A 14,615-nucleotide genomic window follows, 5' to 3' on the forward strand; every position below is an offset into this window, starting at 1 on the left:
TCCAGCTCCCTTCCGAGGAACCAACGCCTGCCTTAAGACACACAAAAAAGAATCTTTATTGCCATATACTTTTACTGTTTCTTTGCTTTAACCCCTAGGAATGTACCTGTTGGACAATCAAAGGAGTTGCTCCATTCCTATGGACCCCAAATCAGAATTCAACATAGATATTTTATACTAATAACATTTTATCGAAGTATTCATTAAATGTTAACTTGCTAACTTGAGACCATGGGTGGAGACACTATGTAACCTGTTAACCATTGGCTAATATGCTTATCTTGTCTTGCTGCAAAACCTAAGCTGGGGTGTGGAACTGCCTACCCCGTCATTTTCCCCCGCCCATGGACAATCTATATATTCTGTTGTAATCAATTAATTGACAGTGCCTGTCATAAACAGATAGTTAAGGGTTAATGTCTCTTTTACCTGTAAAGGGTTAACAAGCTCAGTGAACCTGGCTGACACTTGACCAAAGAACCAATCGGGAGACAAGATACTTTCAAATCTGGGTGGAGGGAAGTCTTTTTTTTTGTGCTGTTTTTCTTTGTTCTCTGTTCTCTCTTGGGATTAATAGAAGCCAGTCATGTAACCAGATTTCTCCAATTTTACTGAAACAGACTCTCAGGTTCCAGATAGTAAGTAATAGATAGAAAGCAGATTCCATTTGTTTGTTTTCTTTATTTGCAAATGTGTATTTTGCTAGAAGGATTTTACCTCTTTTTGCTGTAACTTGTATTTTATGCTAGGGGGAGGGAGTCCCTCTAGTCTATATAGCTGAAGACTCTGTAAATATTTTTCCATCTTGATTTTACAGAGATAATTTGTACTTTTTTCTTTCATTAATTAAAAGTTTTTCTTTTAAGAACCTGATTGATTTTTTTTTATTCTTGTGTGAGACCCCAGGGAACGGGGTCTAGACTCGCCAGGGATTGGTGGGGGGAAAGGAGAAAAGGGGAGGGAAAGGTTAATTTCTCTCTGTGTTAGGATCACTGTCTCTCTCTCAGGGAGAGTCTGAGAGGGGGAGAGAAGTGTGGGGAAGGTGAATTTCCTCTCTGTTTTAAGATTCAAGGAGGTTGAATCACAGTGATCTCCCAGTGTAACCCAGGGAGGGGAAAATCTGGGAGGAAGAAAGGATAGGGGGGGAATGGTTTATTTCCCTTTGTTTTGAGACCAGCGGGTTTGGGTCTTGGGTCCCCCAGGGAAGGTTTTGGGGGACAAAGAGTGTACCCAAATACTATATTTTGGGTTGGTGGCAGTGTGATAAGATCTAAGCTAGGAATTAAGCTTAGAAGGTAACAGGCAGGTCCCCACTTTCTGGACGCTAAAGTTCAAGGTGGGAAACAGACCGTGACAGTGCCTCTGAACCTAATAAGCAAGGTGACACTCCGCCAGCACTGTGTGCAATAAACTCCTCTGCTTGACCGCTACACGGTGTGATTTACGTCCTTCAGAGAACAAAGAAAGTGGTGGAGGCCAGGTGACCAGGTTGCCAGGGAAACAGAACAAAGGACAGAAGAGGGACAAAAGGGCCTGGCTGAGTTGGGCTGTTGGAAGCAAGGAGTCTGCTGGTTTTGAGACTCAAGGGGAGAGCCCAGGCTCTGAGTTTTGGGTCTCATGAAGATGGACTTTGCTGAATCTTCCTACTTCCTGTGCTAACAAAGAACTTTCCCAGTCTGTATTCCAGACCACTAATAAACCTTCTGTTTTACAACGCTGGCTGAGAGTCAGTGGGGATTGTAGAAGTTGGGAGTGCATGACTCCTTTGGGGGGGAGTGTAAGGTTTTTCCAGGTGTCCTGCTAAGGTGACTCACTACAGGAAGCGCCTGGCATGGAACAGGGGTGCTGAAAGGCCCAAGGTCAGTCCCAGGTCGTGCTGAAGGCAAGGAGGTTTCCCCCAGTGACAGCGCCCCTGGGCGGTGTCACACTGATGAGAACTCTGCCTGGGTTTGGCCCCGAGCTGTTCCAGAGCACTGAGCCTGTGTCAGCCCCCCAGCATGTGACCTGCAGGCGCCACTCTGGCAAAGCTCCCTGTCCCTGGGTTTTGGCATTACTAGCCCCTGCTTAGTGACCAGGGGTCAGTTTAGGGTAATGATTCCCAAAATGTGGGGCATGCCTCCTAGGGGGGCACAGAGATATGTTCATGGAGGCACCTCATGGTTGAGCCAGCCCCCATGGAGGGCAGGCAGGGAGCACCACTCATCCCCACTCTGTCCCAGCTCTTAGCCTACCCTACCCTCAGCCTGAGCCTGAGCCCCTGGCCCAGCCGCGACCCCTTTACCTGTGTCTGCACCCCTCTCCCCAGCAAGCCACAGTACCACTCCCAGCCCAGGTTCTCGACCGCGGCTTCCAAGGGGCCACAGCCATGGTTAAGAGGGCACAGTGTGAAAAGTTTGGGGACCACTGGTTTGGGATGATGTCCGCAATCACTTCTATGCAGTTCAAAAGAAGCTATTCCTCACCCACCTACCCCTCCATCAAGATGGACTAGGTATGTTCTGCTGCCCTTCACTCATACAGGAAGGATAATAACACTTCATTCCACTCAATCCTAAAGTGATTTGTAACCCAACACCAGCCAAAACTGGTCATTTTGGGGAAGCAGCCCCATCATGCTGCATATGTAGGCAGAGTAGGTGTGTCTATGCAAACACGGTCTGTTCCTGAAGCCTTTCCCAAAGCTTCTCACTGGATGTGAGGGGGGAGCATATTCAGCCCCTGCTTCCACTTAGTATTTAAAATCTCCATATTGTCCCTATCACTGCCGGCCTTAGATTTCTTCTCCTGTCCTGTTTTTAACAGTTCAGATGAGGTGGCTGTGTGGTTAAGGTGATGGACTGCTAATCCATTATCCTCTGCACACATGGGTTCAAATTTGATCCTCATCAGATGCATTTAGTTTTCACCTCTCCTTTATAGACAACCATCTCCCCCTTTGGTACAATAACAGACCCAACAATGTTGCTTCTTGCAAACAAAAACCTTCTCAGAAACTCAGACCGCTCCCCTTGCTTTAAATTAAATGTCTAAATCCCAGATTTATAAAAAAACATTTCTCTAGTCCTGTATTTCTTAGTCTTTATCTCAAAAGGTAACATCCTCATCATCTCCCCCAAACACCCTGGGACTTGCCCAAATAATTAAAAGACCTCCATCCTGAGCAAGGCCACAACCGTGGACCAGAGCTAGTGTCCAGGCCAAGCTGTTCTGAAGGAGGAAACTCAAACATTTTCTACCTGCTTCCCTTGGCAAGGTCTGACTGAGAAAACAAAATTCCCCAGACTGAAAATTTTCTCCTGAAAAGCCAATACTAGTATGTTTGGGGACTTTTATTTGAATGTATTATTATTATTCTCTTCTGATTTATCTCAGTTCAGTGTTTGTCCTCCAGATATGTTTACAGGTATTGAGTTGTGGGGGAAGGAGGCCAATTCATAATGTCTCTATCCCCCTTTCATAGTTTCTTCCAACTTTCTAGGAAATACCTTTGCTACGAAGTGAGTCAAGCAATGTCCATTGTTGCTGGGCTATCTCGGAGAAGTCTGCATTGTACACGGCTCCTGGGATAGTCCTTGGGAGTGTGGATACCTTCAATGGGCCAGCAGCCAGTCTGGCTCCTCCATTGTCACACCTGAAAGGCTAGTGGGGGGCATTTCCCAATCTTATAACATATTTCAGTAAGGCACATAGAGCAAAACTTTATAACTTCCCAACCAATGCGAGCACACACAATCCAACATGATATTAATGTTCAACAGATCAAGACTTTTGAAATGATAGCTCACAAGGCAGACTTCGTACAAACCATGTTATCATTATATGAGAGTGGTGAATATGGGGCTACCAGGGTGCTGCTTTGAGCACAGCGTGCCACACCTGGGCTTCCATTGCAATGGAGACGTGCCCTTAGAGTCCATCCCTCCTGGGATAAATGTGGCAGCATGGCTGGCCTGGGTCATCTGACTTGGGCTCATGGAGCTAAAGCTGAGAGGCTAAAAACTGTGGTGCAGATATTTGTGTTCACACTGAAGCGTGGGTTCAGAAACCCTCACCCCTCGTCGGGTCTCAGAGGTTAGGTTCAAGTCCATATGTCTGCACTGTAATTTTATAGTCTTGCAGTCCAAGTCCCATAACCCTGAGTCAGCTGACCCAGGCTTTCAGACAGGTGCCCTGGGTGTTTTAATCACAGTGTAGACATAACGTTAGGCTTTTTCTCCATTGCAATGAAACACCCACGGTTGGTCTATGTCACATAAATCAGGATCATGCAGCTAGGTCTGGAGTAAAGTTGCAGTGCACATGTCTGGGCTCAGATTCAGTACCCTGCTCTAGGAGCCCAGAAGGTTGCGAGGGAGTTTAGCAAGTTTAGCAGTGAAGTATTACCCTGGACTCAATGGCATTTCTCCATTGGTCTGTCTGCTTTGAGGCAGGGACAATAGCACATCCTGCTGCATTCGTTATTTCAAAGAGTGGTTTAGGATTTTCATTCTCAGACACTGGACACAAAGTAGGTCTCAACCCTGGGTGTAAACTAAATGAGCCGCTCACAGATTTTGGGAGACACAATGGGCATTTGGTGTGAGAGCTCAGACCTGCCCCTGCCCCACAGGGTGGGGGTCATCCTTGAGGGGACTGGACCATTGACCTATCAGCTCTTAACATCTAAACTTTCAGGAACTCTATTATCAGTGCCTGTGAATGTAATTTAAACCATAAGAAAAACCATACTGGGTTCGACCAAAGGTCCATCTAGCTCTGAATCTTGTCTTCTGACAGTAGCCAATGCCAGGTGCCGCAAAAGCCACTCCCCAAGGCACCACTGGGAGTCGAACCCAGGATTGCCTGGTTTATGAAACAAGGGCTTTAGCCAGCTAAGGAACGCAAATGTGAATTTTGTCTGAATGGGCCACTGACAAAAGCATCCCAAACAGAAAAGTAACAGGCTAAAAAGAAACCTAGCAGCTGCTGCAGTAGTTCAGTTGGGTGAGTGCTAAGCTAAGCTAAAGGTCTGTGGTTCAATCCCAAGCTCTGACAGGCTCTTCTTTCTCCCTTTGTACAGGGCTGGCCTGTTTTCTGAAAGTGCAGCAGTTCCTTTAACTGCCACAAACACCTCATTTCAGGCTATGCAGCAGGAAAAGACAGCATGGGTTTCTGCACCGAGCTGGCCCACCTGCCCTTTCATTCTTCTCTTGTTCTTCGTCAGCAAGGGGAAGAAAAAGAAGCTTTCCTTCAAGCAAGGTTCAGAAGGGTGACGTCAGGATGACTTCCTGAGCACCGGCTCCAGTCCTCTGCTCTGTCAGCTGACCTATTGGAGGGCTGCCATCACTCGCTCTACGTTTCCCCATCAGTGTGTGCCAGGGCAAGCACAAGCTAAGCGGACAGAGTTTCGGTAGTGTAGTGGTTATCACATATGCCCAATACACAAAAGATCCCTGATTCAGAAACAGGCTGGCTTCCTTTTCTCAAATCCCCTTGCTGTCCAGGAAGGCACTCCTCCTTCTGCTATTGGCCTGTCCCTGGGATAACTCCAACCCCTGCATGACAGAGGGTGCTGATGTAAATGGAGAAAACACCTTGGTGTCAGTCTGGAGAACCTAGAGCAGTTAGGTGTGTCACCTTTTGGCTTGGCCTCCTCTCCCCTTGGAGGTTGGCCTATAGATTGATGGCTTTAGAGGTGGGGGCTGGGCTGGCTGTGAGCAACTGGGATCCAGGAAACCCCCATCTGCCCTTCTGAGGGCCGAACCTATGGAGGTGTGGTTGGCTTCTGGGAGATAGACCCCTTTGCCTGCCTCTTGGCATCCCAGAGATGGCTACTTGCAGGTCAGGAGAAGTGGAGTTTTGGGGGGAAGGAAAAGAAGCAATGGTGACGCTGAGTGGGCTCCTTTCTGGCTGAGACTGTGGGCTGCGGGGGGTCTGGGAGTTGCCTGTAAGCCATAAGTGGACTTGGTGAAGTGAAAACCGCTGCTTCATTCTGGCTGACCTGGGGGCGCCACTGATGACTTGGGAGTGAGAGCGGAGGGCTGGCTGTGTGCAAAAGGGATCCAGGAAGCCCCAGCCTGCCTCACCAGGGTCCGAGTCTTCTTCTTTCTTGCCACAGGGAGCCCAGCCTTAAGCCTGCCCAGCATGTGCTGCACCCTGAGCATTAAGCCTTCCTGTGAGGCCTGTGCTGGAGCTGACCATGGACCCCTGTGCAGTACTTCTGGGGGAAATCATAACTGCAAATAATTCTGGCCACAAGATCAAGCCGTTGGGTCGGATGGGGCAAGCTGGAGGCCTGGAGACTTAGTCCGCAGGGCTAGCAGGTCAAGCTGTTTTCCCGCATGTGGGGGAGGCAACTGCTGTGGTTCGCCCTTTTTGCGGTATAATCCAGGGGTGCAAGGGTGCAGAGCTGGGGGGAATTGGCAGGAGGCTCTCTATCATTAGTTTTATGAGTGGCTGGGAGAAGCATTCATGTAACTCAGTTGGATGTGCCCCGACCTGTGGATGTCTGTGTAAGTGCAATATGTGCCAGAGATTTGCAGCCTGTCACAGCATCATAGTATGAGAGGGAATCCAGGCGGTGGGACACAGGGCTCAGGGGTCCCTCTGTTCAGGTTTCATCCTGTAGATCTCATCACAGATTTTCAACTATCACAGTGGATGTTCATTGAGACAGAGAGAGAGATGCCAAATGGTGATCTCCAGGGCCTGCAGACATCAAACGATAAGGAATTCTGCACACAGAGAGGACCCTGTTAGTGGAAAATGCCTTTGGAAAAGCCCCTTCTCTCACCAGCTGTGGTCCTACAGTGCTCAGTGCTCTGCGTTGTGGCCTCAAGAGCCATGGATGCAAGTTGAGTTACGATGACCTTTTCCTTGTCCCCACGTTTCTTAGGTGCCTCCTTCTGACACTTGTCAGAAAAAAACAACCAGTTTCTTTTGGAAGCATCTGCACTGCAAGGCAAAGGCAGTCTTCTCTGCTTCCTCGAAAGATTGACCAAAAGGTGGGAAGAGCAGACATATTTGGCAAGGCACCACTGGGTGCTGCATCTCTAACCTCCACTTTACCTGGCAGGTGCCTTGGCCAGCTTAGCTACGGTGCTGCTCTCTGGGACTTTTCTCTCAGCTGCTCCATTTCTCATCAGTGACAATCAAAAGGAAGGTGACATGGCCTCTGTGTGTGGACATCCCCAGCGAACCCCAAGGACGTGCGGCACAGGCACTCGTGTTGCAGCAATTGCAGTTGAAGCAATCGCCAGGCTAATGCCAGTCACAGCAGCCTTTTCATCAACTCCAGGATTGTGATTTGATTATTTCCAATGCTTCTCTCCAAAGAAGCCTTTTCCTTAGCAAGCAGTTACTTGGATACCAAGGGAGGTCTCTTCTGTTTCCTAGAAAGACAGGAAAATGTGAGCAGAGGAGACAAAGGCCATACAACAAGGCACCACTAGGAGTTGAACCCAGGATCTCCTGTTTACTAGACAGGTGCTTTAGCCAGCTAAGCCATGGTGCCTACCTCAACAAAGTGTTTACAACTGTTCCATTTGATGGTCCAGGACAACACCTGCAAATTCCAAAGTACAGACCTTCCCCATTTCCCTCAAGACTTGTAGACTTTGAGGTGTCTGGCTCTCTGTGCACAGAAAGCCACAGCTGAGTTGACAGAGGGCTTCTAACATGTGCTTCTCCCACCAGCCACTGTGATCATATACTGATTAGTGATCTGTGTTTCAGTCACAGCAATCTTGGCTCAGTTCTGAGTCATGGTAACCTTTCCTTCAGCTCTAGACTTCTCATTTGCCACTTTCCAAGTGTGGTGGGGTGACTGCCCCAAACAATCAGGAAAAAAATTAAGGCAGCCTTGCAGAGGCGGCGCAGAACCCAGCCAGTCAGGAAAGGGCTTATTGGGAGAGCCAATCAGGAGAAGGCTTGCTGGAGTAGCCCATATATAAAGGGCTGCTCAGCACAGCAAGTTAGTCACTCCTTGGAGTTTGAGGAGGGAGGATTGGCTGCTGAGAAGGAGAAGGAGAAGGAGAAGGAGAAGGAGAAGGAGAAGGAGGGGTACCATGGCCAGAGTAGTGCTGGGTGGGTAAGGGGAGCATGAGTGACCTCCTGGCTGATTACTGCCAGACTGAGGCCCTTATACAAAAGTGGAGGAAGGTGCTAGGTCTGTGGGGAAGTGGTCCAGGGAAACAGATGGTGGGGGTTGGAGGTGCACCCCTTTTGCCTCAGTCGCCACTGACACAGGTGGCTACACCCTGGACTGCAGCTGGCCACTAAGGCAAGTGTCTGGGTGAAGGACAGCTGCCCCCTGGAAGTGGGGAGAGAACTGAGTGGGGCACAGCCAGAGGGCTCTGTCCATAAGAGGACATTGAAGTCCTGAGAGCAACATGGGTCCTAATGATAGAACAGATGGCAGCCAGATGCCACTGGATGAAGGTGCACTGGTGGACCAGACCTAATTGCCAGGATGGCCAACAGGAGGCACTGCAGTGGTGAGACATGCCCCCTGGCACCAAGACTTAGCTGCAAGGAAAGCTCTCTCTGTCTTGAACCACCACTTAGAAGGATTCTGATGACAAGTCTTTTCTTTCTTATGAAGAGATACGAAAAAGGAGCCAAAAGACACATTAGGTTCAGCAAGGAAGAACTGTCAGGCCAAGCCAAGATTTCCTGGTTACTAAGAAGGCTCTTCAATCAGCTCTTCCCAAAGACCACTATCCAGAGGCCTTTTAACAGTTACTGCAGATGTTCACCACAAAAGAGACAAAGAGATGCCAAAATAGAGTTCTCCACTGCCTGCAGCCATCAAGCTACCAGGAGTTCTGTGCACAGAGAGGCCCCTGCTGGTGAAAAAAGGCTTTGGTAGAGAGTTTTCTGACTCCAGCCGTGATCATATAATGTTTAGCACTCCGTGTTGTGGCTTCAGCATCCACAGATGCAAGTTCAATTAGGAGATCTTTTTCTTGTCTCCACATTTGCCTAGTGACTCCTTTCAACACTTGTCACCAAAAAGACCTGTTTCTTTTGCAAGCAATGTACAGCTAGGCAAAGGCAGTCTTCTCCATTTCCTCAAAAGATCACCAAGCTGTGGGGAGAGGAGGCACATTCAGCCAGGCACCACTGGGTGCTGGATGCTGAATCTCCTCTTTATTCAGCAGCTGTCTGTGAAGGAGATAAATCTACACCGTGTAGAGGTCAATAAAAGGAGAGTCACCTTGCTTGTTAGGCTCAGAGACACTGTCAATCAATTGATTACAATAGAATATATAGGTTTTTCATGGGTGGGGGAAAGTGACAGGGTAGGCAGTTCCACACCCCGAGATTGGTTTTGCAGCAAGACAAGATAGCACATTAGCCAGTGGCTAGCAGGTTACATAATGTCTCCGCCTATAGTCTCAAGTTAGCAGGTGAACATTTACTGAATACTTTGATAAAATGTTATTAGTATAAAATATCTATGTTGAATTCTGATTTGAGGTCCATAGAAATGGAGCAACTCTTTTTCATGGTCCAACAGGTACATTCGTAGGTGTTAAAGCAAAGAAACAGTGAAAGTATATGGCAATAAAGATTGTTTTCTGTCTGTCTAAAGGCAAGGCATTGGTCCCTTGGAAGGGAGGTGGAAGGATGCCATATTTTATACTGACGTGCCAACTTTTCATAAATTCAAGGTTGGATGTGTGGGAAGAACATCTCCCTACAGAATAATCAAACACAATAGGAACAGGGATTCTTTGTTCAATCTGCAACTTTGAATATGACATGATTACTTAGTTCTTAGCTCCAACTCCTGGCAATTTGCTGACCAGGCCTATCTTAGCAAGCAAGGCTTTCCGTTTACCCCAGCTTTCTCTTAGCTGATCACTATTTGCTAGGCCTCTGCTCCCTTGACCATATTCTGGACTTTGGGTCTGGAAAAGAGCTGGCACAATCCATAGACCAGGTTGTTATATAAACTGCACATGGATTTTAACCCTTCACACCCAGTAATGGCAAAGTTTTTGGTTCAGGTTTGTAGCAGTGATGGAATAAACTGCATGTTCAGATCAAGTCTCTGGAGTCCATCCACAGCTGGGATGGGTCATTCAGTCCTTAGTAGAGAGCTTCAGTCTGTAGCAAAGTCCCTCCAGAGGTATGAAGCAGGATTGAAGACAAGATGGAGATGAGGCATCAGCTTTTTATAGTCTCTTGCCATGTGGTCTTTGCTTTCTTTGTCCCAAGGACACTCTATCCAGCACGTGGCATAGAAAAAAACCTTAAAGTTCTGTCCATAGGCAGGTCCCTGCATACCTTGCCTTCTTTCAATGGGTCAGTTGCATAACTTGTGGTCCTTAATGAGCCATCAAGCAGGCTAGGAAGAACTGACACCAACTTGTCTGGCTGGGGTGTTCCCGGGAAGCGTAGCACAAGTTTGAAATATGGGCAGCACAGAGCCAATATTGATAATGTCAACAACAAAAATGATACACATGTAGAGATAGCATCATTATAATCAGCCAATCAGAACCTCTCCATACACCCCTTACACGACAACATTTCTACAATATTGGCTGCAAATATAGAACAGTGGTCGCAACGGTGATCTATAGAGTTACAGATTATGTCAATAACATCACAGGAGGTGACACAGCATCAGTGAGACTGATACTGAAATATTGCCTCCAGTTTTGGTGTCCTCATTTGAAAAAGATGTTGTGAAATTGGAGATGGGGTAGCAAAGAGCCACCAAATGTTCTGAGGGCTGGAGAAAAATGCCTTCTAGTGAGCTATTGAAAGAGCTCAACCTGTTTAGCTTGTCAAAAGAAGATTGAAAGGTGACCTCATTGAAGTGTCTTAATGGAGAGAAAAGATTGGCTATTAAAGGGCTCTTTAATCTAGCAGAGAAAAGCATAACAAGACCCAATGGCTGGAAGGTGAAAAGAGACAAATTCATATTACACTTAAGGCACAAATAAGCAACAGGGAGGATGATTCGCCATAGGAACAAGCTACCAAGGAAAGTGGTGGATTCACCATCTCCTGCTGTCATTCAATGAAGACTAGATGCCTTTGTGGAATGTGTTTGCCCCAAAAGTAGGTATTGTGTCATACAGGAGGCCTGTGATATGCAGGGGGTCAGATTAGATGCTCTAATGGTCTCTTCAGGGCATAAAGTTGACTAATTTCTGAAAAACGGAGTGTAGCATTGGGAGCAGCATCTGATGTTTTCCTGTCTAGCCGGCTTGCTTCCGAGAACGAACGCTCCTTGAGTGGGATGACCACAGGGAGAAGCTCAAACCTCCAAAGTTCCTGGCCAGGGGCAGGACATTGGCACAGCAAGGGAGGGGTGTGGCAGTGACATCACAAAAGCCTTTTGCAGGACCTCAGACTATTGGTCAAAGGTGGTGGGGAGGTGGTGACCTCACAGAGAGATGCTGACATCAGCCAGGCAGGACAGGGGCGAAGGGCAAGGGAAACCTCAGAGACCCCTGTGGCTTTGCTTCAGCAAGTCTCCTTCTTCAGGTCTGTCTTTGAGGACTGAGAAAGTATTTGGGTTCAGGTACGTGAGCACCAGGAGGAACCTCTTTCCAGTTTTCTCCTTCCCTTTTCCTGATTTTACTAGAAAACAGCCATCCCTGTTTAGAAGGTAAGAGCCTCCTTGAGGTTTGAAACCTGTTTAGTCTGATCCATCTGGTAACAGATGAATTCTAGGCATGGAAAACACGAGCTTAAGGCGGCAGTATTTTATTCTGCACCTGGGATTTTATCCCTTAGAATCACTGGGGACATTAGGGTTTGTCCGTTTTGTTTCACCTTTTCCTCCATCCCTCCCTCCCTCCTTTCTCTTCTTCTCTTGCTTCTAGTGTCCCCTCGGGGGTGTGTGTGGGTGTGGGTGTAGGTGTGTGGGTGGGTGGGTGGCAGGGGTGTGCTCGGCAGCTCCCACTATGGGAGGTTCACCCAAAAATGTGGGGCTGAAATAGTGCTTGGGCAGTGATCCCCACCAGTGACCTGGCCATCCTTTGGGCTCTCTGGTGAGAACGCTCAGCCTCTCATCCTCAGTCTCTACCCTGATTGGCTGAGCTGAGGGTTATTGACAGGGAGGAGACTCAGGTCCTTTTTCTTCTGTTTTAAGACCAAGTAAATAAGTCATAACCACTTATATGTTTGATGAATATTGCTGCTTCTCTGCATTAATGGTCTCTGAGCAGTTCACGATTCTCTGTAACATTGCAGTTCTCCTCAAATACTTGCTGAATAATTACTGTGCCCTGTTGTTGATCTGGAGCTCATCTGAGAGCACTTTATTCAGGTCATTCAATGTCTGAAATTCAAGATCCGATGGTTAGTTTGAACATCAGGGCTCTTGGGTCCTACTCCCAACTCTGCCACTGGCTGGCTGTGTGACCTAAGACAAGTCAATTCTCCTTTCTCAGCCTTAGCTTCTCCCTCTTTCAAGTAGGGATAATAATGATCCGCTCCTACCTACCTTATGGTATGTGGAGGCAGGACTGGCTCTAGGTTTTTTGCTGCCCCAAGCAAAAAAAAATTTGTCTGTCCCCCCATCCCCCTGCTGCCCGAGCCCTGGGCTCTCCCCACACCCCCTGCCTCCACAGCTCTGGGCCTCCTCCCACCCCCACCCCCCTGCTGCCCCACCCCTGGGCTCTACCCCCTGACCCTCACCCCCCTGCGGCCCCAGCCCTGGGCTCTCCTCCCCACACCCGCACTCCCTCCCAAGCCAGCCCTGGGCTCTTGCACACACACACCCCCTGCTGCCCCAGTCCTGGGCTCTGCCCCCTTCACCTGGACCCCCTGCTGCCCCAGCCCTGGGCTCCTCCCCCCACCTGCACCCTCCTTCTGCCCCAGCCCGGGGTCACTGGTAACTTGCTCCCAGGGTGGGTCATTCAGCAGGAATTTTGGATGTGCACAGAACACAGGATTGGTTCCCACATGGTTACAGAGCTGCAGTAAAGTGAAACAATTTTCAGCTTGTGTGATTGGAAGATATCTGGATGCATATTGTAAGACTGTCCTCCATAAATGAAGAAAAGTTGAGGTGCCTTTATTATTCTTTCTTCCACTCTTTGTTTCTATGGGGAATTTGCCAATGCAATATCACTGTCTTTCGTTTAAACAAACAAAAAGGCAATGGCTGTTGAAAATACCAATTCTAGTTCTAAAAGCCTCTGGGAAGCATTTCTTGCTCAATTTTATCCTACTTTTTCTACAGGAAATTACAGTGGATCAGTACATTTGTTTTGGGAGAAATAAAGTACCAGCTGCCCAAACTGAGCTTGAGCACTCCTGAATTTTGAGGTGTTCAAATCTGGAAGGCAGGTGCTAGATTCCCTTTCTGAATTTTAGCTCAATCTGGAAAGGAAAAGTCAATTTCTGCTTCCATGGCTCAGAAGTGGAAATCCTCCTGCGTGCCTGGTACTGTATCTAAAGCTGCCCAGGTCCAGTAGAGCCTCCCCTCCCTTACTTTTCATTTTAAATTCTAGTGGGACCCACATACCTCCCTTGCTAGGCTTCAGATAGAGAGGGGCACTGTCCATTTAGTCCCCCCAATTCCTTCTTTGGGGGCTGCAAGGTGAGGTCACACCAGTGTCCCTAAGCCAGTCTGGGGATGTCTTCTGAAGGGGGTATCTGGCCAAAGCCTTCTACTTATTGGGCACATTTGTTCCCCATTCACAGTGCCACCCCCTCTCTAGCAGTGAGCTCTCCATTCACAGCAAGCTGCAGCATGAGCTTTCAGCTACCATACTCCCTCCCCCTTCCTTCCCTGTTGATAGCACCCAAGGGAATACTGGGAAATGTAGTTCTTTCCCTGCTCCAGGGCTGACTCTATAGGCAGGGAGCTAACCAAGGAACTACAGCTCCCAGGGCCCCCTGTTGGTGTTCAGCTCCCAGGCTTCAGAGTAGCTGCCCTGTTAGTCTGTATCCGCAAAGAACAGGAGTACTTGTGGCACCTTAGAGCCTAACAAATTTATTTCAGCATGAGCTTTCCTGAGCTACAGCTCACTTCTTCGGATGCACAGAATGGAACACACAGACAGGAGATATTTATACATACAGAGAACATGAAAAGATGGAAGGATGCATACCAACAGGAAGAGTCTTATCAATTGAGATGAGTTATCATCAGCAGGAGGAAAAAAAAACCTTTTGAAGTGATAATTAAGATGACCCATAGAAGGTGTGAGGAGAACTTAACATAGGGAAATAGATTCAATTAGTGTAATGACTCAACCATTCCCAGTCTCTGTTTAAGCCTGAGTTAATTGTATCTAATTTGCATATTAATTCGAGTTCAGCAGTCTCTCTTTGGAGTCTGTTTTTGAAGTTTTTTTGTTGCAAAATTGCCACCTTCAAGTCTGTCAGTGAGTGGTTAGAGAGGTTGAAGTGTTCTCCCACTGGTTTTTGAATGTTTTGATTCCTGATGTCAGATTTGTGTCCATTTATTCTTTTGCGTAGAGACTGTCCGGTTTGGCCAATGTACATGGCAGAGGGGCATTGCTGGCACATGATGGCATATATCACGTTGGTAGATGTGCAGGTGAACGAGCCCCTGATGACGTGGCTGATGTGATTAGTTCCTATGATAGTATCACTTGAATAGATATGTGAACAGAGCTGGCATTGGGCTTTGTTGCAAG

At 47.8% G+C, this 14,615-nt stretch overlaps 1 protein-coding gene and 1 non-coding gene across 2 annotated transcripts in view; both read right to left on the reverse strand.

The window, feature by feature from the left end:
* LOC127041580 (uncharacterized) overlaps positions 1–14,615 on the reverse strand; it is a 166,578-nt gene that overhangs the window by 115,117 nt on the left and 36,846 nt on the right. The gene's annotated exons all lie outside the window — the stretch shown is intronic.
* On the reverse strand, positions 7,419–7,492 carry TRNAT-AGU (transfer RNA threonine (anticodon AGU)). The gene has a single exon. It is a non-coding gene; the product is annotated as a tRNA-Thr (tRNA).

This window comes from Gopherus flavomarginatus (genome assembly GCF_025201925.1).
Source record: "Gopherus flavomarginatus isolate rGopFla2 chromosome 13 unlocalized genomic scaffold, rGopFla2.mat.asm SUPER_13_unloc_3, whole genome shotgun sequence".
Classification (NCBI taxonomy): domain Eukaryota; kingdom Metazoa; phylum Chordata; order Testudines; family Testudinidae; genus Gopherus; species Gopherus flavomarginatus.